This window comes from Bufo gargarizans, chromosome 5, assembly GCF_014858855.1.
Source record: "Bufo gargarizans isolate SCDJY-AF-19 chromosome 5, ASM1485885v1, whole genome shotgun sequence".
In the NCBI taxonomy this organism is placed as follows: Eukaryota; Metazoa; Chordata; class Amphibia; order Anura; family Bufonidae; genus Bufo; species Bufo gargarizans.
In genome coordinates, this window is record NC_058084.1 from 18,280,122 (window position 1) to 18,304,454 (window position 24,333).

Below are 24,333 nucleotides of genomic sequence, written 5' to 3' on the forward strand. Positions count from 1 at the left end.
AGTGTTAATAGCACAGCTGTAAAGAACAGTTTGCGGCTCGCTCCTTCTGCAAGAGAAGCTGGAAAGTGACTATCTGGTGCCCCCTAGGCTCCCACTGAGAGTAGTGCAAGCTCCAGCATCATACAGTTGGCTAGTCAATGAGGAGGAGAGCTACCATTAGTAAATAGCTCTGGGTAATGATATCAACAGGTACAATGTTTTACATTAAGTAATGGAAACATAGAAAGGAGCAGCGGGAATTATAAAAATGGAACGTTCATCGCTTAAAATCCAGTGTAGCGATCAAGGAAGGAATAAAATACAACGTATCAACCAAAATATACTGTAAAATATGATGTATAAAAAAAAAAACTAAAAAAATCCAGTGTATCTGGCAGGACATAAAACACAACGCATCAAGTAAGATACAATGTATCAAGGGAAGCAATTGATGAAAGCTCTATGGGAGGTTTAGATTTTAGACAATGTTTTGCTATGATATCATTAAATTAACCCTTAAGAGAAGGACATAGCCTACATGATATTTTCATCAATACACTATGGGCACGAAAACCTAGGACCGTCCTTAATTGAATGTGTTCTTTCTTTAGGGGTTAATGAATAGGTTGCATGGTTTTAATCTACTCGATGATTATGTGTTGAGATATATCTTTGCAGCATTAATATTCAAGGCAGTTCAAGAAGTCTCTGTATATTGGCCATACAATCTTGGTTGCACAGACCCCTCCTAACAAGCATTTACTGCCCCCCCCCCCCTTCCTCCCCATCCTGCAGAATGGGACATGAATTAGCAGTGGCCGCCACAAACCCCACGTGCAAACCTAATAATCAGAGGCCGAAATTGTGCAACAATACATCACTTCTTCCTGATGACTTAAATCACAGCATCACCATTCAAGTCAATTTCCAACCCGTGGCCCAGAATGCCAATGATTTTAAAGACATCCATCAGGCCAATGTTCGAGAGCTCGGAGAGAAGGAGATCAAATTGTCACTACTCAGAGGAGAGAACATTGAATCATTCCAGGGCAATTAAAATCATTTCATCTCCCCATGGTACACTAACTGGCTGTCTCCCTCGAGAACAGGTTCTGACCATTTGATGGATAGGCATAGGGAAGGCATGGAGGGCAAACAATTGTCTCTATGCATTCAGATCCCCCACCACAAGTCTCAGCATGTCCTGGCTACGCCTGCCTTAGAGACCTTGCGCTGTCCCTACCCACTCACAACTCAATTAAGGCAGCCTTTGATGGTCAATGACCCTGAAAATCACCATTTACAAAAGACTTTTAGCCTCCTTCTCCATACTGGGATGGCACATGGTTAAATGTTACAGCATTCCTCAACAGAAAGGGAGCTTCATCTTTGATTATAAAGCTTCATCTTTGATTTTTCAAGCATCGCGAAGATCAGTGCACTGATGGCTTCCAATGCCGTGTGTGCAAATTTTAGCAATTTTTTTTGGGGGGGAGCTGAGTTTTGCATTTAGATGGACACATTGAGTAATAATGAACAGCACAACTACAGTGGAGGCCGTACAATCCCCTCCACGACCAGTCGCCTTGAACCTGTCAATAGCCTAAGGGTGCAATGCTCTCGGGTAGGAATATGGCCAATTATCGTACAATGGAAACAACCTGATATGTAAGAGCTATTTGGAAAATCCTTTTCCCAGAGCTTAAAATAGAGCAGAAAATCCCAGAGCCAGAGCCAGGTGCAATCACAAGACATAAACTCACAGTGAAAATTTTCTCGCCTTTGCCAGGGCTAAATCGCTTATCATGTATTAGTCACTTGGAGTGTAGGATGGCATGCAATCCTTAGTGCCATTACTTAACTCTTCAACAGATCCATAACTAGTTTTACCCTCTTAGTATAGAAAGAACCCCTTAATCGATCTTCATGGGTCATCTACATTTTAGTGGTAGTCTAATTTGACTCTGTATTGGGTATTCAAATGAATTTTTAGCTCCTTCTGCTCAACAAGTCATCACAGACCCAAAGGCTTTTTTGTGATTTAGGTTATAGACATCCTTTAGCTCAGACGGATGAAATCAAGGAACCCTTCAGAAGTATCTCAGATTTTTCTTACATCCCATCTTTCCAATAGGATCTGAGGAACATCTGAGGAACATCGATGCCTCCTATATTAAAGCTGAGGTCTGGTAGGGCTTTAAATTCTATCAATGTCCTAGCCTCTAGTTTCCTGCTCAAATATTAGGCTGAAGTCATTTATATTCTGTCCTCTCACACCCATGGCATTTACATTTTAATAAGTAGATTACAAAGTCTGGGTTTCTGAAACCTTAATCAAATAGGCTTATGATAGAAAAATGGAAAAATAAAAACCCCAAAACTGGAGATGAACTAAATGTGCCATTAGTCAGAGTGATTTAGGCAAGGTTACCTAATAATTACCCACACTGATTAGGTCTTGGTATCGTCATCTGCAGACTGTAAGATGTGTGTGCCACATTTAAGACATCAGTGATGCATAATAGATGCATTGGCATTCGAAGGAACTTGCTGGTAAGCAATGATTAAGGTGATCACCAAAGGTCACTACAGAGACAATCAGCGCTTATTAAGGAAATGAAGGCACCTAAGCTTATCTATTATGGGAGAGAAATTTAGGAATGATCATGATAAGCAGTACATGATGTCTCGGAAAACCACAAAGAGTAGACCTATGATGCCATAACCCAATTCTTGCACTGCTATTACTGAGCAAGAACATGGGAAATGCATTCTAAATGCCACATGTGGTGGTCTCAATAAAATGCATCCTCTTCGAATCCTTAAAAAATAATGTCAACATAAATGAACCCACCCCTCCCCATTGGTTTAATCAACTCAACTCCTGTAGTGCAAACATGAGCTTCAGTAGCGGGGGTCCACCGGTGACCCACTGTGTTGATAGGACTTGCTCTCTTAGGACTGCTGTCTCTCCAGTGCAGCAGTGTATTTTAAAGCCGGGACTGTGTATTATTGAAGGAGTGATTTATTGATGACAGTATAATACTCCTTTTTCATCTCCCTTTTCAAATATTCATACATTTCTTTTTTTCTCCATTCCTCGGCTTTGCATGAAGCCCTTTGTAAGCACAGCAAGGTGCCAAATGTTTTAGCTGGCGAATGAGGTGGACATGGGAAGGAGGAATCTTAAAAGTTGATAGAGATTAAGAAATATGGATTGGGTAGTCATGAGAAGACATTGTCTAACTAGGGGCATTCAAGATGTCTCAGCCCAAATCCTAAGAAGCCAAGACCAATGTTTGAAACCCAACTTGACTCAAAATAATCTAGACTTTCTCTTACCTTGGATTCTCTTAGATTTGAAATCCCTCTCCTTCTTCTTCTTCCAAAGCAAATTCCAGGTATTAAGTAAGTAGCCCAGTACAAGCCATATCCTCGCCACCACAATGACCAATTTGTGTAAAGTCTTCCACCCAAGGCAGCTTTGCCTTAATGCCTTAACTTGTTCCTCACAAGGAAAAGAAGAAGAAGAGCCGTTGGTGACAGATATAATCAGGTGCAAATCCCCAGCTGAAAGAAAAGCCAAAGAAATGATTCCATCCAATGATACAAAGTCTTCTTCACATAGAGTCAACGAAGCTCTTCGACAAGACAAAAAATTGGCTTCCCCGAGAGATGTTTGTTCGCTTAAGATCCGCTGCTGTGTATTTGCCTTGTCTCTGGTATTTTCCTTTTTTTTTTTTTTGCTACACTGTGAATCTAGATCCAGTCCTTGTAGCCAGGGGCTGCATTAAGAATTACATCAGGCTTTTATAAGCTTTCCAGATCACACATTAGAGTGAGAGGGAGAGAGAGTGTATGTGTGTGTGTGTGTGTGTGTGGGGGAAGAGAGTGAAAGGAGGAAAAAGAGAGAGGAGGGAGGGAAGGCAGAGACAGAGAGAGAGGCATGGATAAAATGCATCAAGCCAGCCACACACACAGAGGAGGGAAAGTAAACTCTGCGTTCTCCAGCTTATAAAAAGGCCAAAGCTTTTTTTAACCGCTTGCCCTACTGTGTGCTGGAGCCAGGGTTAGATGATGGTGGTGGTGGTGGTGTTGGGTTGGGTGCATTAAGAGCCTGAGAAAGAAACCAAAGACAAGTCGAGGGCTTTACTATCCATTGGACAAATGCTTGAACTCTGGTCGAAGCTGATTTGGGAAAAAAGAGCCGTGAAAGGATGGCAGACCCTTGTCCTGTTTTTTTTTTTTTCTGCAGTGCTTGCACAATTCTCTACCAGAACTTTCCTAGGATGATGACACGGATCATAACTCGGAACCAAAGAAAAAAAATAAAAAAGACATCCAATGCCTGGGAGTTACAGCCTCTTTGGTTATCCACTGAGACACTTTAATGGTGGGAAGGGATTGAAGAAAGTCAGTGGAGAGACATGGTGCCCCCTCCACTTTACTGAGCCCCCTCGGTGTGATTAAGTGTTCCGTACAGCCCGGAGGTTACCATGGTGACTGCATAAAGCCGTGTATATGGTCTATAGCTTTTTTTTCGATTTTTTTCCTTTTGTCCCTTTTTGTGCACCTGAAGCATCTAACACGAGTTGACACCGGGAGATCTCAGCAACAGCGAACCAATGAGCTGTGCTCGTACCGAAAAAAAAAAAAAAAAGAAAAGAGACATCTGTATGCAATAGGAGGACTTTACTGCCGGCGCTAGCGGTAGTGTTCTGTAGGTATATAGGTCTTTAAGTGGGATACGAGAGGATTTCAATGGGTAATTAAGTTGCCTGCTGCTTGCCTTGTCTTCTGCAATTTGGGCTAACGGAGGGTTAAATGCAGAGACGAATTCTCAACTCATCCAAGCTTAGGACAGATGTCCCTTTATAGCCAAAAAGCTCCAAGCCTGAATCAATGAAAAGCCTTGAAGAGGCACAGACAGAACCAGGGCCGCCTTCCACCGCACATGGGGTGAGGAGGACACTGAGGTGGCAGGCAGCAGTGGGGTGGGAGCGCAGGGTGGTGGCAGCAGAGCTCATCAGCCTCATTCTGCGGCTCATTGCAGTCCATTATGTGTTCATATGTGAAGAGCGGACTGAATCTGCTGGATGAGGGGTTTGTGTGTGTGGCTCTGCACTATGAGATGTGCCATGGAGACCAACCTGACCTCCTTTGCTGCATTGTGTGACATCTTCTGCTGCACCGCCTCACCTGGTCTGCATTACCTCATCCATTGTGCCGTCTACATGTGTCTCTACTGTATGTCACCTCACCTGTCCTGCTGTGTCTACATCCGGCTCTCTATATATTACCTCATCTGCCTATTCTCCTATCTCACCTGGACTGCTGCCTGAATTGTACCTCCACTCTGTCTCCACCATGTCACCTGTTCCCTGTAATGCCTCACTTACATCTTACAGTGGCCTCCTATATTCAGAAATCTACAGATTGTACATGATCTCCTCAGTCCTGTGCTCTCATCTTCTATTGTATCCCTAGTGCCCTACATCCTATGTCACCCCATATGTGTCTCTGTACACTACCTCACCTGTCTAGCTGTCTCTACATCACCTCACCTGTGCTGCTGTCTCTACACCACCTCACCTGTCCTGCTTTCTCTATGCCACCTCATCTGTCTCTATAGCACCAAACCTGTCCTGCTGTCTCTACACCACCTCACCCGTCCTGCTGTCTCTAAATCATCTTGCCTGTCCTTCTGTCTCTATACCACCTCACCTATGCTGCTGTCTCTACAACACTTCGCCTGTTCTGCCATTTCTACACCATCTCACCCGTCCTGCTGTCTCTACACCACATCACCTGTTCTGCAGTCTCTACACACCTCACCTGTCCTGGTGTTTCTATACCATCTCACCTGCCCTGCTGTCTCTATGACACCTGACCTTTCCTGCCATTTCTACAACACCTCACCTGTTCTGCAGTCTCTACACCACCAAACTTGTTCTGCTGTCTCTATACCACCTCATCCGTCCTGCTGTCTCTAAATCACCTCGCCTGTCCTTCTGTCTCTACACATGCTCACGAGTCCCGCTGTCTCTACACCACCTCACCTGTCCTGCTCTCTCTCCACCTCCTCACCTGTCCTGCTGTCTCTACATAACCTCACCTTTTCTGCCGCCTCTACACCATCTCAGCTGTCCTGCCCTCTCTACACCACCTCGAATTTGTGATATTTCGCGAATATTTGTCATATATTAGAGAATTCGGGCTCTCCAGTCATTATTTTCTTGATTGCAAAAATCAGCAATTGGAAAAATCGCAATTGGAAAATTTGTGATCCACACTACTCCTAAAGTCAAAGATATTGCAGCTTTCTCATTGGCCCACAAGCAAGAAGCAGTGAGGGATCATGGGAACTGATAAAAAAAAAAGAATATTTGCGATTATGAAGATATAGCACTATATTCTAGATATTTGCAAATTCTCGAAGTGCCAATATTCGCGTTAAAAATTCGCGATTAGAATATTTGCGATCAACTCTACTCGTCTGTCCTGTTGTCCCTACGTCACCTCATCTGTCCTGCTGTTTTTGTATTACTAGTCATGCTGTCTCTATAGTAGCTCACCTGTCTTATGGTCTCTGTACTACCTCACCTGTCCTGCTGTCTCTACATCACTTCACCTGTACTGGTGTCTGAACATCATGTAATCTGTCCTGGTTTCTCTACATCACCTCACCTGTCTAGCTGTCTCTACCACGCCTCACCTGTCCTGCTGTCTTTATACTACCTCAACTCTTCTACCATCTCTATACTACCTCACCGGTCCCACTGTATCTACATCACCTCACCTGTCCTGGTGTTTCTACATCAACTCACCTGCCTAGCTGTCTCTACCACGCCTCACCTGTCCTGCTGTTTTTATACTACCTCAACCCTTCTGCCATCTCGATACTACCTTACCAGTCCAGGTGTCTCTACATCACCTCACCTGTCTTGGTGTTTCTACATCACCTCACCTGTCCTGGTGTTTCTACATCACCTCACCTGTCCTGGTGTTTCTACATCACCTCACCTGTCCTGGTGTTTCTACATCACCTCACCTGTCCTGGTGTTTCTACATCACCTCACCTGTCCTGGTGTTTCTACATCACCTCACTTGTCCTTGTGTTTCTACATCACCTCACCTGTCCTGGTGTTTCTACATCACCTCACCTGTCCTGGTGTTTTGTACATCACCTCACCTGTCCTGGTGTTTCTACATCACCTCACCTGCCTCGTTGTCTCTACAATGCCTCACCTGTCCTGCTGTATCTACATCACCTCACCTGTCCTGGTGTTTCTACATCACCTCACCTGCCTAGCTGTCTCTATCACGCCTCACCTGTCCTGCTGTTTTTATACTACATCAACCCTTCTGCCATCTCTATACTACCTTACCAGTCCAGGTGTCTCTACATCACCTCACCTGTCCTGCTGTCTTTATACTACCTCAACTCTTCTACCATCTCTATACTACCTCACCGGTCCCACTGTATCTACATCACCTCACCTGTCCTGGTGTCTCTACATCACCTCACCTGCCTAGCTGTCTCTACCACGCCTCACCTGTCCTGCTGTTTTTATACTACCTCAACCCTTCTGCCATCTCGATACTACCTTACCAGTTCAGGTGTCTCTACATCACCTCACCTGTCCTGGTGTTTCTACATCACCTCACCTGTCCTGGTGTTTTGTACATCACCTCACCTGTCCTGGTGTTTCTACATCACCTCACCTATCCTTCTGTTTTTATACTACCTCAACCCTTCTGCCATCTCTATACTAGCTTACCAGTCCAGGTGTCTCTACATCACCTCACCTGTCCAGGTGTCTCTACATCAACTCACCTGTCCTGGTGTTTTTATAATACCTAAACCCTTCTGCCTGTCCTGCTGTCTGGACATTACCTCCCCTTTCCAGCCATCTCTTCATATCACCTCACCTGTCCTGGTGTCTCTGCATCACCTCACCTGTCTAGCTGTCTTTACACTGTCTCACCTGTCCTGCTGTCTGGACATCACCTCCCCTTTCCTGCCATCTCTTCATATCACTTCACCTGTTTTGCTACCTGTAGGTGTTTCACTGTGTTGACGCCACATTACCTGCTGCACCTCCTCTATCTTTCAGTCCTTCTGTACCTACACCTGCCCTGTTCCACCACATTTGCTTGTCTTTTTCTTTCTATATACTTCTGCAGGTTTTCTATGGTTATAAGCTACATCTTCTTCAGTATGTAACCTGCTGTGTATCTGTCTGGGAACCTAACACCTGAGCATCATCAGCTTCTCTTAGCCATTCTTCTACTTCTGAGTCCAGCACCTCCAAAACAGTAAAATACCGTAGAAATTATCCCAAAATTTTGATTGATTTGATTTGATTCAACTTTATTGTCATTACACATGTATAAATACAGAGTAACGAGATACAGTTTGCATCTAATCAGAAGTGCAAAGTGCAGCAAGTGCAATAAAAACAGGTTATATACAGATAAGGGTAGTGTAGAAGGTTAGAATAGTTCTGTACAGATTATTTACAAATAAATAAGTATACAGGTGTTTATATTGCTATACAGAGAGAAACTATACAGATGTACTAATGTATACGTATATAACAAACTATAGCAGTAACCTGTCATTGTGAACGACTGTGTTAGCACGGCAATAAAACCTTCTCCATCTGCATGTTGCTGCAGTGACTGTCCCTGTCTATGGCTGCACGGCTGTCAGTGTGCACTGTAGATGTGGGCTGGTGAGATGTCTCTTCCATGTCCACAAGACACAGAGCCGAGGAGCTGCAGTGCACCGTCTGAACGTTGCAGGTGTCGACACTAAGATGTGTCCTCCCTGTGATCAGTGCGGCTGCCTGGAACAGGTTTTGCTGCAGGAGGGTTCCCGCTGGGAGCCAAGGAGATGGAGTGAGCCTTTGAATGGTCCAAATATCAGGAGGCAGGTCTCATCTGTTTTCATTTACTTCAAGCAGACAGGTATGAAGAAGTGACATGCTTCTCCATGACCCTGAAATCCCATCTGGCCGATGAGGACTCGCTGAGCCTCAGAGGCAGCACCAGGGGGAATGCACTGGATGAATAGTACTCAATGGAGATTTCTCTTTTCTACCAGTGCAACGTACTACGACTTCCAGCCCTCATTATTCCTCATTACACACAGGGCTGGTTCTGCTTCTCGGGAACATCGCTGCCATTTACACCACAGAAGAGGAGCGGGGGGCTTTGCCGAATCACTAAGTCTGGACTAATTTACACGATAAGAGCAGGGACCTTCATACTGATCAGGGTACATCACACAGTCAGGTTTCCTGATACAGTTCTGGAAGCCAAAATCAAGAGTGGATCATAAAAGGAGAGAAAGTATAAAGGACGGACAGGACTTCTGCTCTTCCCAGTTCACTCCTGGTTTTGGATTCCAAAACTGCATCAGAAAACCTAACCGTGTGTCTGTACCTTAACATAGCTGCTGGCAACGTGATTGCTCGGAGGGGAGCTATCTACCCGAACTCTTCCACTCACATGCCAATTCAGCAGGGAAAGGGGATAAGCTTCCAGACGTGACCAGCACCAATTACCCGGAAAACATTAGTTTAGAGTATACGTACGGTAAGCTTAGAAGAATGGGCTCCCCAGTCCCTGGTCCATCTCACTTCATTAAGACTAGTGCCCCTAATTCACCTGTCCGGGCTCCACTGGCGTAATCTCCAGCTTCGGCGCAGGGGGAGATGCGCTGGGAGGTTGCGCCGGGTGAGACGCGCTGCTAAGCTACACCCCCTGGTGATGCAACAGCATCCTTAGCAACAAGTTGCAATGCTCTGCTTCTCCTCACAACAGGCATCTATTGGAGGAGACTAGTAGTGGGCTGATTGCTCAGCTGCTCTATTACTCTGTGCTGGCATTTATGACTAATGGAGCGCCGAGTCATAACCTATCAGGTTCTGATCCTGGAACTCGGTCTTCAATTTTAACCCCTTCCCGGCCTTACACCAGTGCCAGCGATAGTTTTTGACTCCCTAGCTTTGCTTGTGGTTCCTGGTTCGTCCTTGTTGGATTGATCGTTCCTCTGGCCCCGGCTTGTCTTCTGACCACTCTCTGTCTCTTGTTTGGTAATGCATAGCCTGTCTTGTTCTGATCCTTTTATGTATGACCCTGTATTTGTGTTGTTTTGTCTCTTGGTGTTTGTCTGTCTCTGCACCTATCTGGACTATCAACCAGTTGCGGTCTTGCTACCTTGGACTTGTACTGCAAGTAGGTAGGATAAACCGACTGGGTCCTAGGTCAGGGCTCACTGTCCATGTCTGTCCCTACTAGACAGTAAATAATAAACTGCCCCTGCAGCATATGTATAATAGCTGTGTTCACACTGCTTGTTGCCTATGGACCTGGGGCAGATTAGTGCTGATATATTGCCAATGCCAATGCAGTATCTTTACATGGCTGTGGCTCCACATGTGTGGCACAGTGCCGCCCTTGTGTATCATCTCTGTTTTCTTGTATACTTAGAGCTCAGCTGAGCAGGATTCATTTCCTCTAAACTTTAAAGGCTGTATCTTTTGAGGAGACTGAAATAATAACAAGCAAAATCTGATTTGCACTTTACCCATTCCTTCACTGTGGCTACCTGCTGTGCCTAACTTAGTTTTAGATTCTCACACCAGAAAAACACGATAAATAAGTCTGCATGAAAAGTCTGAATGCAATATTGATCCTGAGTTACATCCTGTTTTATACTCCAGAGCTGCACTCACTAGTCTGCTGGGGAAGTCACCGTGTACATGTAATACCCAGCAGTGGTATTACCATTTTATACACTATGCTACTGTCTCTAATTTTTTTAACACGAATATCATCTCTGTATTTATTTCCAGGTCCTACACTGTGCATTCATAATGTTGCTATGTAACTATTATGTTCATGTAATGTGCCTGGTTCACCAGCAGATGGCGGCGTGTATGGCAGAGCTATCTTTAGATAGAATGGAACTAACCATTCCATTCTTCCCCGCTTGGGCAGAAGTGGACCAGTCCTGCTTTCTAACAGAAGGAGGGTTTATAGTGCTAGATTGTTCCAGTTTAGACTCCATAGTGGAGCTGAGAAGAAATGAAAGATGTAGCAGCAAGGGGAAAATGTTCTCCGGCTGTGGCAGAAGTCTCTCCAAAGGAAAGTAGCTCATAGAACCCCCTGACTCCTTGCTAATTTACTTACTGAGTGTCAGGAGGGAGACAACAACCAAAGGCACCCCAATCCAGGGATACCAGAACCGACCAAAATTCCAGTAACCATAACCAAGTCAAGTTTAACACAGCATAGAGAGAAAGCAGAGTTATCAAGTTTGCCTGCCAGTTTATGCTAAAGCATGCTGGAACCAAGAGAAAACCTTAATATTATCTGCTAGTTGGATGCAAGTTGATGCAAGTAAAGCTATTGAACTTTATCAAGGTCTGGACTCAATTTATTTTCCATCTCCACCATTACCAGGGCCGTCTTTAACGCGGGGCCTTCTGAGTCCCGCTGGCCAGTGGCGTAGTGTGCGCCCCAGGCTCAAAATTCCAGGGGGCGCTAGCAGGGCCGCACTGCCAATTAGGCAAAGTAAGGCAATGGCTACAGGCCCTGGTGACAAGTAGGGGGCAGCTGCAGGGCATAGGGAGATGAGCGCTTCTATTGTGGAAGCGCTCATCTCTATAGTCATCTGTATCTCTGTCCTTAGGATACAGATAGATATTCTGCGGCGGGGCAGGGGAAAGGCCTGCAGCCTATCACAGGCTACTGCAGGTGGAGCGATGATGTAATCGCGCCGCCTGAGCCATACAGAGTGGAACACAGGTCGGAAGAAGCCTACATCGCATCGCTGCCAGCCTGATGGAGGTAAGTATAAGTGTTTATTTTTTTTATATGGTACTACTTACTGGCACATGATTGGGGGGTATCTATGGGGGCACTTGTTACTGACACATGATTGGGGGCTTCTATGGGGGACTTGTTACTGGCACATGATTGGGTGTCATCTATGGGGCACCTGTTACTGGCACATGATTGGGGGGGCATCGATGGGGTACTTGTTATTGGAACAAAATTGGAGGGCATCTATGGGGGGTACTTGTTATTGGCACATGATTGGGGGGGCACTTGCACATTATAAGGAGAATTATTACTAATGGGGGCATTATGATGGGCATTATTACTACTGGGGGTCTATGGGGAACATGATTACTAGTATGGGCATTATGGAAGCATTATTACTTCTGGGGCACAGTGGGGGACATGTTAGGGGGAACTGTAGGAGCACTATTACTACTATGTGTGCATTAGCAGAGAATTATTCCTATTGGGACTTTTGGGAGCACTATTACTGTGGGGGCACCTTGGCACTGTATCAGCTTACCACAAACGTAGTAGTTCTGGTGTCTATAGCGCGTCTCTGCAGGCTTTGTAATGTAAACACTGCCTTTTTAGAAAATGCAGTATTTACATTACTGCCAAGGAACACCTCTAGTGGCCGCTCATCATTATTAAAGTTTACTACTCTACGAGGTGTGTGGATTTTTTGTGTGTGGTGGAGGACGTGATTGCATGCTAGGGTGTGGGAAGGTGGGATCCAGGGGGCCCAAGTAAATTCTTGCCCAGGGTCCAATCAATATTAGGGTCAATTCACACATCCGCAATTCCATTCCACATTTTGCGGAACGGAATTGCGAACCCATGCACGACGTGCGGTGTCACCTTGTTCACCTGTCTTCAGATCAGGTGAACAAGGAGGCCATGTCATTAGATTTTCTTCTTTTATACCCTTTCTTGCCAGCCACGTTGTGGAGTACTTGGACGCGTGTGATGGAGCATTGTCCTGCATGAAAATCATGTTTTTCTTACCTTGCAGACTTCTTCCTGTACCACTACTTGAAGAAGGTGTCTTCCAGAAACTGGCAGTAGGACTGGGAGTTGAGCTTGACTCCATCCTCAACCCAAAAAGGCCCCACAAGCTCATCTTTGATGATACCAGCCCAAACCAGTACTCCACCTCCACCTTGCTGGCGTCTGAGTCGGACTGGAGCTCTCTGCCCTTTACCAATCCAGCCATCTGGCCCATCAAGACTCACTCTCATTTCATCAGTCCATAAAACCTTAGAAAAATCAGTCTTGAGATATTTCTTGGCCCAGTCTTGACGTTTCAGCTTGTGTGTCTTGTTCAGTGGTGGTCGTCTTTCAGCCTTTCTTACCTTGGCCATGTCTCTGAGTATTGCACACCTTGTGCTTTTGGGCACTCCAGTGATGTTGCAGCTCTGAAATATGGCCAAACTGGTGGCAAGTGGCATCTTGGCAGCTGCACGCTTGACTTTTCTCAGTTCATGGGCAGTTATTTTGCGCCTTGGTTTTTCCACACGCTTCTTGCGACCCTGTTGACTATTTTGAATGAAACGCTTGATTGTTCGATGATCACGCTTCAGAAGCTTTGCAATTTTAAGAGTGCTGCATCCCTCTGCAAGATATCTCACTATTTTTGACTTTTCTGAGCCTGTCAAGTCCTTCTTTTGACCCATTTTGCCAAAGGAAAGGAAGTTGCCTAATAATTATGCACACCTGATATAGGGTGTTGATGTCATTAGACCACACACCTTCTCATTACATAGATGCACATCACCTAATATGCTTAATTGGTAGTAGGCTTTCGAGCCTATACAGCTTGGAGTAAGACAACATGCATAAAGAGGATGATGTGGTCAAAATACTCATTTGCCTAATAATTCTGCACGTAGTGTAATGTTTTTTTTTAATAGTTGTAATTTTTTTCCAATCTGAACTTCAGATGAGAAAAAAATTACAACTATTAGACAAAGAAGATTATAGCACTATATTAGCTAAATTTCTCTACATTAGTTTTTTTAAATATTTGCTATATTGCTATATATTCTTGTTTTAGAAAATTACGAATATTCTAAAAAACAAATATATTAGTTTTTTTTGAATATTTGTCTCTTTTTTTAAATCTGTACAGTTGTTCCACTTTGGCATACTCCTCCCCGACAAGTGTCCCCGTCACCATGGGAATGCCTGGGGGTTAGAATATACCATCGGATCTGAGTTTTCACGATCTCATTGATTCTCATTACAAAAATTCTCATTACGAAAATTCGCAATCAACACTACTCTTAACGAATATTCGAATTCGCAACTATACGACAAATATTCTAAGAAATATTCGTGAAATATCGCAAATTCGAATATGACCCCTGCCGCTCATCACTACTTATGACTAGAGTTGAGCGAACACCTGGATGTTCGGGTTCGAGAAGTTCGGCCGAACATCCCGGAAATGTTCGGGTTCGGGATCCGAACCCGATCCGAACTTCGTCCCGAACCCGAACCCCATTGAAGTCAATGGGGACCCGAACTTTTCGGCACTAAAAAGGCTGTAAAACAGCCCAGGAAAGAGCTAGAGGGCTGCAAAAGGCAGCAACATGTAGGTAAATCCCCTGCAAACAAATGTGGATAGGGAAATGAATTAAAATAAAAATTAAATAAATAAAAATTAACCAAAATCAATTGGAGAGAGGTTCCATAGCAGAGAATCTGGCTTCCCGTCACCCACCACTGGAACAGTCCATTCTCAGATATTTAGGCCCCGGCACCCAGGCAGAGGAGAGAGGTCAAGTAACAGAGAATCTGTCTTCATGTCAGCAGAGAATCAGTCTGCATGTCATAGCAGAGAATCTGGCTTCACGTCACCCACCACTGTAAGAGTCCATTTTCATAAATTTAGGCCCAGCACCCAGGCAGAGGAGAGAGGTCCCGTAACAGAGAATCTGGCTTCACGTCACCCACCACTGGAACAGTCCATTCTCAGATATTTAGGCCCCGGCACCCAGGCAGAGGAGAGAGGTCCCGTAACAGAGAATCTGGCTTCATGTCAGCAGAGAATTAGTCTGCATGTCATAGCAGAGAATGAGGCTTCACGTCACCCACCACTGCAACAGTCCATTGGCATATATTTAGGCCTAGCACCCAGGCAGAGGAGGGAGGTCTCGTAGCAGAGAATCTGGCTTCATGTCAGCAGAGAATCAGTCTGCATGTCATAGCAGAAAATCAGGCTTCACGTCAGCCACCACTGCAACAGTCCATTGGCATATATTTAGGCCTAGCACACAGGCAGAGCAGAGAGGTCCCGTAACAGACAATCTGGCTTCATGTCAGCAGAGAATCATTCTGCATGTCATAGCAGAGAATGAGGCTTCACGTCAGCCACCACTGCAACAGTCCATTGGCATATATTTAGGCCTAGCACCCAGGCAGAGGAGGGAGGTCTCGTAGCAGAGAATCTGGCTTCATGTCAGCAGAGAATCAGTCTGCATGTCATAGCAGAGAATGAGGCTTCACGTCAGCCACCACTGCAACAGTCCATTGGCATATATTTAGGCCCAGCACACAGGCAGAGGAAAGAGGTCCCGTAACAGACAATCTGGCTTCATGTCAGCAGAGAATCATTCTGCATGTCATAGCAGAGAATCAGGCTTCACGTCACCCAACATTGGAACAGTCCATTGGCAGATATTTAGGCCCCGGCACCCAGACACAGGAGAGGTTCATTCAACTTTGGGTAGCCTCGCAATATAATGGTAAAATGAAAATAAAAATAGGATTGAATGAGGAAGTGCCCTGGAGTCCAATAATATATGGTTATGGGGAGGTAGTTAATGTCTAATCTGGACAAGGGACGGACAGATCCTGTGGGATCCATGCCTGGTTCATTTTTATGAACGTCAGCTTGTCCACATTGGCTGTAGACAGGCGGCTGCGTTTGTCTGTAATGACGCCCCCTGCCGTGCTGAATACACGTTCAGACAAAACGCTGGCCGCCGGGCAGGCCAGCACCTCCAAGGCATAAAAGGCTAGCTCTGGCCACGTGGACAATTTGGAGACCCAGAAGTTGAATGGGGCTGAACCATCAGTCAGTACGTGGAGGGGTGTGCACACGTACTGTTCCACCATGTTAGTGAAATGTTGCCTCCTGCTAACACGTTGCGTATCAAGTGGTGGTGCAGTTAGCTGTGGCGTGTTGACAAAAGTTTTCCACATCTCTGCCATGCTAACCCTGCCCTCAAAGGAGCTGGCATTGACACAGCTGCCTTGGCGACCTCTTGCTCCTCCTCTGCCTTGGCCTTGGGCTTCCACTTGTTCCCCTGTGACATTTGGGAATGCTCTCAGTAGCGCGTCTACCAACGTGCGCTTGTACTCGCGCATCTTCCTATCACGCTCCAGTGCAGGAAGTAAGGTGGGCACATTGTCTTTGTAGCGTGGATCCAGCAGGGTGGCAACCCAGTAGTCCGCACAGGTTAAAATGTGGGCAACTCTGCTGTCGTTGCGCAGGCACTGCAGCATGTAGTCGCTCATGTGTGCCAGGCTGCCCAGGGGTAAGGACAAGCTGTCCTCTGTGGGAGGCGTATCGTCATCGTCCTGCCTTTCCCCCCAGCCACGCACCAGTGATGGACCCGAGCTGCGTTGGGTGCCACCCCGCTGTGACCATGCTTCATCCTCATCCTCCTCCACCTCCTCCTCATCCTCGTCCTCCTCGTCCTCCAGTAGTGGGCCCTGTCTGGCCACATTTGTACCTGGCCTCTGATGTTGCCAAAAACCTCCCTCTGAGTCACTTCGAAGAGACTGGCCTGAAAGTGCTAAAAATGACCCCTCTTCCTCCTCCTCCTCCTCCTCCTCCTCCTCCTCCTCCTGGGCCACCTCCTCTTGCATCATCGCCCTAAGTGTTTTCTCAAGGAGACATAGAAGTGGTATTGTAACGCTGATAACGGCGTCATCGCCACTGGCCATGTTGGTGGAGTACTTGAAACAGCGCAACAGGGCACACAGGTCTCGCATGGAGGCCCAGTCATTGGTGGTGAAGTGGTGCTGTTCTGTAGTGCGACTGACCCGTGCGTGCTGCAGCTGAAACTCCACTATGGCCTGCTGCTGCTCGCACAGTCTGTCCAGCATGTGCAAGGTGGAGTTCCACCTGGTGGGCACGTCGCATATGAGGCGGTGAGCGGGAAGGCCGAAGTTACGCTGTAGCGCAGACAGGCGAGCAGCAGCAGGATGTGAACGCCGGAAGCGCGAACAGACGGCCCGCACTTTATGCAGCAGCTCTGACATGTCGGGGTAGTTGTGAATGAACTTCTGCACCACCAAATTCAGCACATGCGCCAAGCAAGGGATGTGCGTCAAATTGGCTAGTCCCAGAGCTGCAACGAGATTTCGCCCATTATCGCACACCACCAGGCCGGGCTTGAGGCTCACCGGCAGCAACCACTCGTCGGTCTGTTGTTCTATACCCCGCCACAACTCCTGTGCGGTGTGGGGCCTGTCCCCCAAACATATGAGTTTCAGAATGGCCTGCTGACGTTTACCCCGGGCTGTGCTGAAGTTGGTGGTGAAGGTGTGTGGCTGACTGGATGAGCAGGTGGAAGAAGAGGAGGAGGAAGCCGAGAAGGAGGAGGTGGCAACAGGAGGCAAAGAATGTTGCCCTGCGATCCTTGGCGGCGGAAGGACGTGCGCCAAACAGCTCTCCGCCTGGGGCCCAGCTGCCACTACATTTACCCAGTGTGCAGTTAGGGAGATATAGCGTCCCTGGCCGTGCTTACTGGTCCACGTATCTGTGGTTAGGTGGACCTTGCCACAGATGGCGTTGCGCAGTGCACACTTGATTTTATCGGATACTTGGTTGTGCAGGGAAGGCATGGCTCTCTTGGAGAAGTAGTGGCGGCTGGGAACAACATACTGTGGGACAGCAAGCGACATGAGCTGTTTGAAGCTGTCTGTGTCCACCAGCCTAAATGACAGCATTTCATAGGCAAGTAGTTTAGAAATGCTGGCATTCAGGGCCAGGGATCGAGGGTGGCTAGGTGGGAATTTACGCTTTCTCTCAAATGTTTGTGAGATGGAGAGCTGAACGCTGCCGTGTGACATGGTTGAGACGCTTGGTGACGGAGGTGGTGGTGTTGGTGGTACATCCCCTGTTTGCTGGGCGGCAGGTGCCAACGTTCCTCCAGAGGCGGAGGAAGAGGCCGAGGCGGCAGCAGCAGAAGAGGTAGCAGGGGGAGCCTGAGTGACTTCCTTGGTTTTAAGGTGTTTACTCCACTGCAGTTCATGCTTTGCATGCAGGTGCCTGGTCATGCAGGTTGTGCTCAGGTTCAGAACGTTAATGCCTCGCTTAAGGCTCTGATGGCACAGCGTGCAAACCACTCGGGTCTTGTCGTCAGCACATTGTTTGAAGAAGTGCCATGCCAGGGAACTCCTTGATGCTGCCTTTGGGGTGCTCGGTCCCAGATGGCGGCGGGCAGTAGCAGGCGGAGTCTCTTGGCGGCGGGTGTTCTGCTTTTGCCCACTGCTCCCTCTTTTGCTACGCTGTTGGCTCGGTCTCACCACTGCCTCTTCCTCCGAACTGTGAAAGTCAGTGGCACGACCTTCATTCCATGTGGGGTCTAGGACCTCATCATCCCCTGCATCGTCTTTCACCCAGTCTTGATCCCTGACCTCCTGTTCAGTCTGCACACTGCAGAAAGACCCAGCAGTTGGCACCTGTGTTTCGTCATCATCAGAGACATGCTGAGGTGGTATTCCCATGTCCTCATCATCAGGAAACATAAGTGGTTGTGCGTCAGTGCATTCTATATCTTTCACCGCTGGGGAAGGGCTAGGTGGATGCCCTTGGGAAACCCTGCCAGCGGAGTCTTCAAACAGCATAAGAGACTGCTGCATAACTTGAGGCTGAGACAGTTTCCCTGGTATGCATGGGGGTGATGTGACAGACTGATGGGGTTGGTTTTCAGGCGCCATCTGTGCGCTTTCTGCAGAAGACTGGGTGGGAGATAATGTGAACGTGCTGGATCCACTGTCGGCCACCCAATTGACTAATGCCTGTACCTGCTCAGGCCTTACCATCCTTAGAACGGCATTGGGCCCCACCATATATCGCTGTAAATTCTGGCGGCTACTGGGACCTGAGGTAGTTGGTACACTAGGACGTGTGGATGTGGCAGAACGGCCACGTCCTCTCCCAGCACCAGAGGATCCACTAACACCACCACGACCATGTCCGCGTCCCTTACTAGATGTTTTCCTCATTGTTATCGTTCACCACAACAACAAAAATATTATTTGGCCCAATGTATTGTATTCAAATTCAGCTGGATATAAATTTGAGGCCTAGTATTTAGGCGCTGGGTCACCGGTATGGGTTTAGTGACAGAATTAGACTTGGAAATGCACAGTAGCGTGTGTGTGAAGTTATTCTGAATGACCCAATGTGCACCTTCAATATGATCTACCCTTTTAGGGCTAGATTTCAAATAGCTCTGATACAGCAGAAACCACTAAATTTTTAAATTGCTAAATTGGGAATTGTATTTCAACCCAGAACAAAAAATGTGCTTTGACGGACACTAAATAACTTTCCCAGCCACAACAGGACAGCGGTAACGAGAGATTTAGCGGGATATCAATTTGAGGCCTAGTATTTAGGCGCTGGGTGACAGGTATGGGTTTAGTGACAGAATTAGACTTGGAAATGCACAGTAGCGGGTGTGTGTGAAGTTATTCTGAATGACCCTATGTGCACCTTGAATATTATATACCCTTTTAGGGATAGATTTCAAATAGCTCTGATATAGCAGAAACCACTAAATTATGAAATTGCTAAATTGGGAATTGTACTTCAACCCAGAACAAAAAATGTGCTTTGACGGACATTAAATAACTTTCCCAGCCACAACAGGACAGCGGTAACGAGAGATTTAGCGGGATATAAATTTGAGGCCTAGTATTTAGGCGCTGGGTGACCGGTATGGATTTAGTGACAGAATTAGACTGGGATATGGCCAAAAAATAACCACACTATTGCTGGTTAAATGCACTTGGTGACGGGCGCAGCTTGCCCCTGATGTAGTATATGGCCAAAAAATGAACAGACTATTGCTGGTTAAATGCACTTGGTGTGATAGCTTGACCAACCACACTACTGAGGGTTAAATGCACTTGGTGACGGGCGCAGCTTGCCCCTGATGTAGTATATGGCCAAAAAATGAACAGACTCTTGCTGGTTAAATGCACTTGGTGACGGGCGCAGCTTGCCCCTGATTTAGTATATGGCCAAAAAATGAACAGACTATTGCTGGTTAAATGCACTTGGTGTGATAGCTTGACCAACCACACTACTGAGGGTTAAATGCACTTGGTGACGGGCGCAGCTTGCCCCTGATTTAGTATATGGCCAAAAAATGAACAGACTATTGCTGGTTAAATGCACTTGGTGTCACAGCTTGACCAACCACACTACTGAGGGTTAAATGCACTTGGTGACGGGCGCAGCTTGCCCCTGATGTAGTATATGGCCAAAAAATAAACAGACTATTGCTGGTTAAATGCACTTGGTGTGACAGCTTCACCCTGATGTAGGCTTTAGCCAAAAAACAACCACACCATTGAGGGTTAAATGCACTTGGTGACAGGCGCAGCTTGCCCCTGATTTAGTATATGGCCAAAGAATGAACAGACTATTGCTGGTTAAATGCACTTGGTGTGACAGCTTCACCCTGATGTAGGCTTTAGCCAAAAAACAACCACACCATTGAGGGTTAAATGCACTTGGTCGCAGCTTGGATGCACTTGGTCGCAGCACCGCACAAGACACAAAATGGCCGCCGATCACCCCAGAAAAAAGTGACTGACAAACGGTCTGGGCAGCCTAAAAACTGTGAGTGAGCATTTGAATTTCAGCAGCTCAATGATGCACAGCTGCAGATCGATCGATTAATCAAGTGAAGTCCTTTGGAGGAGTTAATCTGCCTAATCTCGCCCTACTGTCGCATCCGCAACCTCTCCCTACGCTAATCAGAGCAGAGTGACGGGCGGCGCTATGTGACTCCAGCTTAAATAGAGGCTGGGTCACATGGTGCTCTGGCCAATCACAGCCATGCCAATAGTAGGCATGGCTGTGATGGCCTCTTGGGGCAAGTAGTATGACGCTTGTTGATTGGCTGCTTTGCAGCCTTTCAAAAAAGCGCCAGGAAAGCGTCACAAAAGCGCCAAGAAAGCGACGAACACCGAACCCGATCCCGGACTTTTACGAAAATGTCCGGGTTCGGGTCCGTGTCACGGACACCCTAAAATTCGGTACGAACCCGAACTATACAGTTCGAGTTCGCTCATCCCTACTTATGACGTCCATCTTTATCAGATAAGTTGTATTTTTCAGTATCTCATTATACGTCTTTTGTATTATCTGATTGTTATGTCTTCATCTCATCACAGACGGCTGAAGGTCTGGGGCGCTCCAGCTTTCAGTTATCTATTGTATGCTAAGTTATATCGGGTATTGTTGTTCAGTCTTGGTACTTTATTGACCCCTGATGAACCTTGTGTATTACAAGGGGAAACGCGTCGGGACTGTGTTTGGAATTTTGTATCTTGTACCAAAGGATTCTCGATTAATGTATGTAAGAGATGTATCAGATAAGTGATAGGGCTGCGTAGGAAAAGGCTAACGAAGGTATGGGGACAGAGTACTCCTACCATCAAGGTGTGTCTCTGGGCTGAGCAAATTTTTATTAGGGTGCGCTTAGGGAGAGTATCGATCTCTCATTTATGCTACCTGGTTTTTGCCTTTAGCCGTCACTTTTTGATTGCTCTTTGGTTGTTGTACGGTGAGTATATTGGTCCTGTTGGGACCTGTTTTATTGGATATTTAATAAAAGTGAAGATTTTAGAAGTTGCCCTCAGTGATGTTGTTGTTAATATTGCAACTGTCTTTCTAGATATTATTTTTCAGTGACTGTAACCCTGGGGAACGGCTGTATCCAGGTCGGAGCACCGTGACTCATAGAAAACTATTAGGGGCCACACCACACCACTCAACATTTCTAAAAACCTGGGAAAAAAGTAGTTATATTCTTGTACAGAGGAGGCAGTATTATAGTAGTTATATTCTTGTACATAGGAGCAGTATTATAGTAGTTATATTCTTGTACATAGGAGCAGTATTATAGTAGTTATATTCCTGTATATAGGAGGCAATATTATAGTAGTTATATTCTTGTACATAGGAGCAGTATTATGGTAGTTATATTCTTGTACATAGGAGCAGTATTATAGTAGTTATATTCTTGTACATAGGAGCAGTATTATAGTAGTTATATTCTTGTACATAGGAGCAGTATTATAGTAGTTATATTCTTGTACATAAGAGGCAGTATTATAGTAGTTATATTCTTGTACATAGGAGCAGTATTATAGTAGTTATATTCTTGTACATAGGAGCAGTATTATAGTAGTTATATTCTTGTACATAGGAGCAGTATTATAGTAGTTATATTCCTGTATATAGGAGGCAATATTATAGTAGTTATATTCTTGTACATAGGAGCAGTATTATGGTAGTTATATTCTTGTACATAGGAGCAGTATTATAGTAGTTATATTCTTGTACATAGGAGCAGTATTATAGTAGTTATATTCTTGTACATAGGAGCAGTATTATAGTAGTTATATTCTTGTACATAAGAGGCAGTATTATAGTAGTTATATTCTTGTACATAGGAGGCAGTATTATAGCAGTTATATTCTAGTACATAGGAGCAGTATTATAGTAGTTATATTCCTGCACATAGGAGCAGTATTATAGTAGTGATATTCTTGTACATAGGAGCAGTATTATAGTAGTTATATTCTTGTACATAGGAGCAATATTATAGAAGTTATATTCTTGTACATAGGTGACAGTATTATAGTAGTTATATTCCTGTACATAGGTGACAGTAATATAGTAGTTATATTCTTGTACATAGGAGCAGTATTATAGTAGTTATATTCTTGTACATAGGAGCAGTATTATAGTAGTTATATTCTTGTACATAGGAGGCAGTATTATAGTAGTTATATTCTTGTATATAAGAGGCAGTATTATAGTAGTTATATTCTTGTACATAGGTGACAGTAATATAGTAGTTATATTCTTGTACATAGGAGCAGTATTATAGTAGTTATATTCTTGTATATAAGAGGCAGTATTATAGTAGTTATATTCTTGCACATAGGAGCAGTATTATAGTTGTCATATTCTTGTACATAGGAGGCAGTATTATAGTAGTTATATTCTTGTACATAGGAGCAATATTATAGAAGTTATATTCTTGTACATAGGTGACAGTATTATAGTAGTTATATTCCTGTACATAGGTGACAGTAATATAGTAGTTATATTCTTGTACATAGGAGCAGTATTATAGTAGTTATATTCTTGTATATAAGAGGCAGTATTATAGTAGTTATATTCTTGTACATAGGTGACAGTAATATAGTAGTTATATTCTTGTACATAGGAGCAGTATTATAGTAGTTATATTCTTGTATATAAGAGGCAGTATTATAGTAGTTATATTCTTGCACATAGGAGCAGTATTATAGTTGTCATATTCTTGTACATAGGAGGCAGTATTATAGTAGTTATATTCTTGTACATAGGAGCAGTATTATAGTAGTTATATTCTTGTACATAGGAGGCAGTATTATAGTAGTTATATTCTTGTACACAATAGTATATGACAATCGTTGGAATGTTGTAATAATATATTTTTCTATCCTTTTAATTTCTAAAAGGTGATTATAATTATTACATTATGTGTGAGTTAACACTTGTCTGCTTGTTAGAAAAATATCTTTTTGAGTGATTTTTGGACTGCTAAATTGGCCTATAGCTTTGGAGTTCCAGTATATTGACATTGCTAGATGACTAGTGGTTTTATAGATAGTAAATGCACTAAGCACCAGGCTTCTCTGTGTAGGTATTGAGTATATTTAGGTAGAATTACTGCTATTCTTGTATGTAGAGCTATCAAACAACAGGTCCATGCAGAACTAAATTCGCATAAACTGATGACAAATTCATATTCAGAGACATGAATGAAGTCAGTACTCAGTGAAGGAAGACCATATTGATTGATCTCACATTATAATTGAGGCACCTTTTTATGTAAGCCATTTCACCCGAGAAGATGCCACTTGCCAGACTTTTAGGTGTTGTGTTTTCAATTTCCAGCATTAGATGAAGAGCTGGACACTATAGCTACATTGCAGGGGTAATTAAAGTTGAAAACAGCCAAGAATGAGTATGATCTTTTCTCTGCTCCTGCCCCAGTTCCGCTTTGAACAAGCAATACTTGTCTGCAACATTGTAACAAGTGAAGCATCAATAAAATGGTAAATGGTATAAACAAATAAAAACATGTGTTATAATGTTGCGACTTTCTGGTGTTTAAAGCAACATGCAGACATCTGATGCTTCGTTCACATCACCGCTAGGCTTTCTGATATATTTGTAATCCG

The 24,333-nt window shown here is 44.9% G+C and overlaps 1 protein-coding gene across 2 annotated transcripts in view; it reads right to left on the reverse strand.

Annotated features, from left to right (window-relative positions):
• Positions 1 to 3,811, reverse strand: part of ADGRB1 (adhesion G protein-coupled receptor B1) — a 559,240-nt gene extending 555,429 nt beyond the window's left edge. For both annotated transcript variants that reach the window (XM_044294271.1, XM_044294270.1), the window contains exon 1: positions 3,322 to 3,811. The gene's annotated coding sequence lies outside the window, so the exon portion shown is untranslated. The remainder of the gene's footprint in view (positions 1 to 3,321) is intronic.
• Positions 3,812 to 24,333: the final 20,522 nt, after the last annotated feature.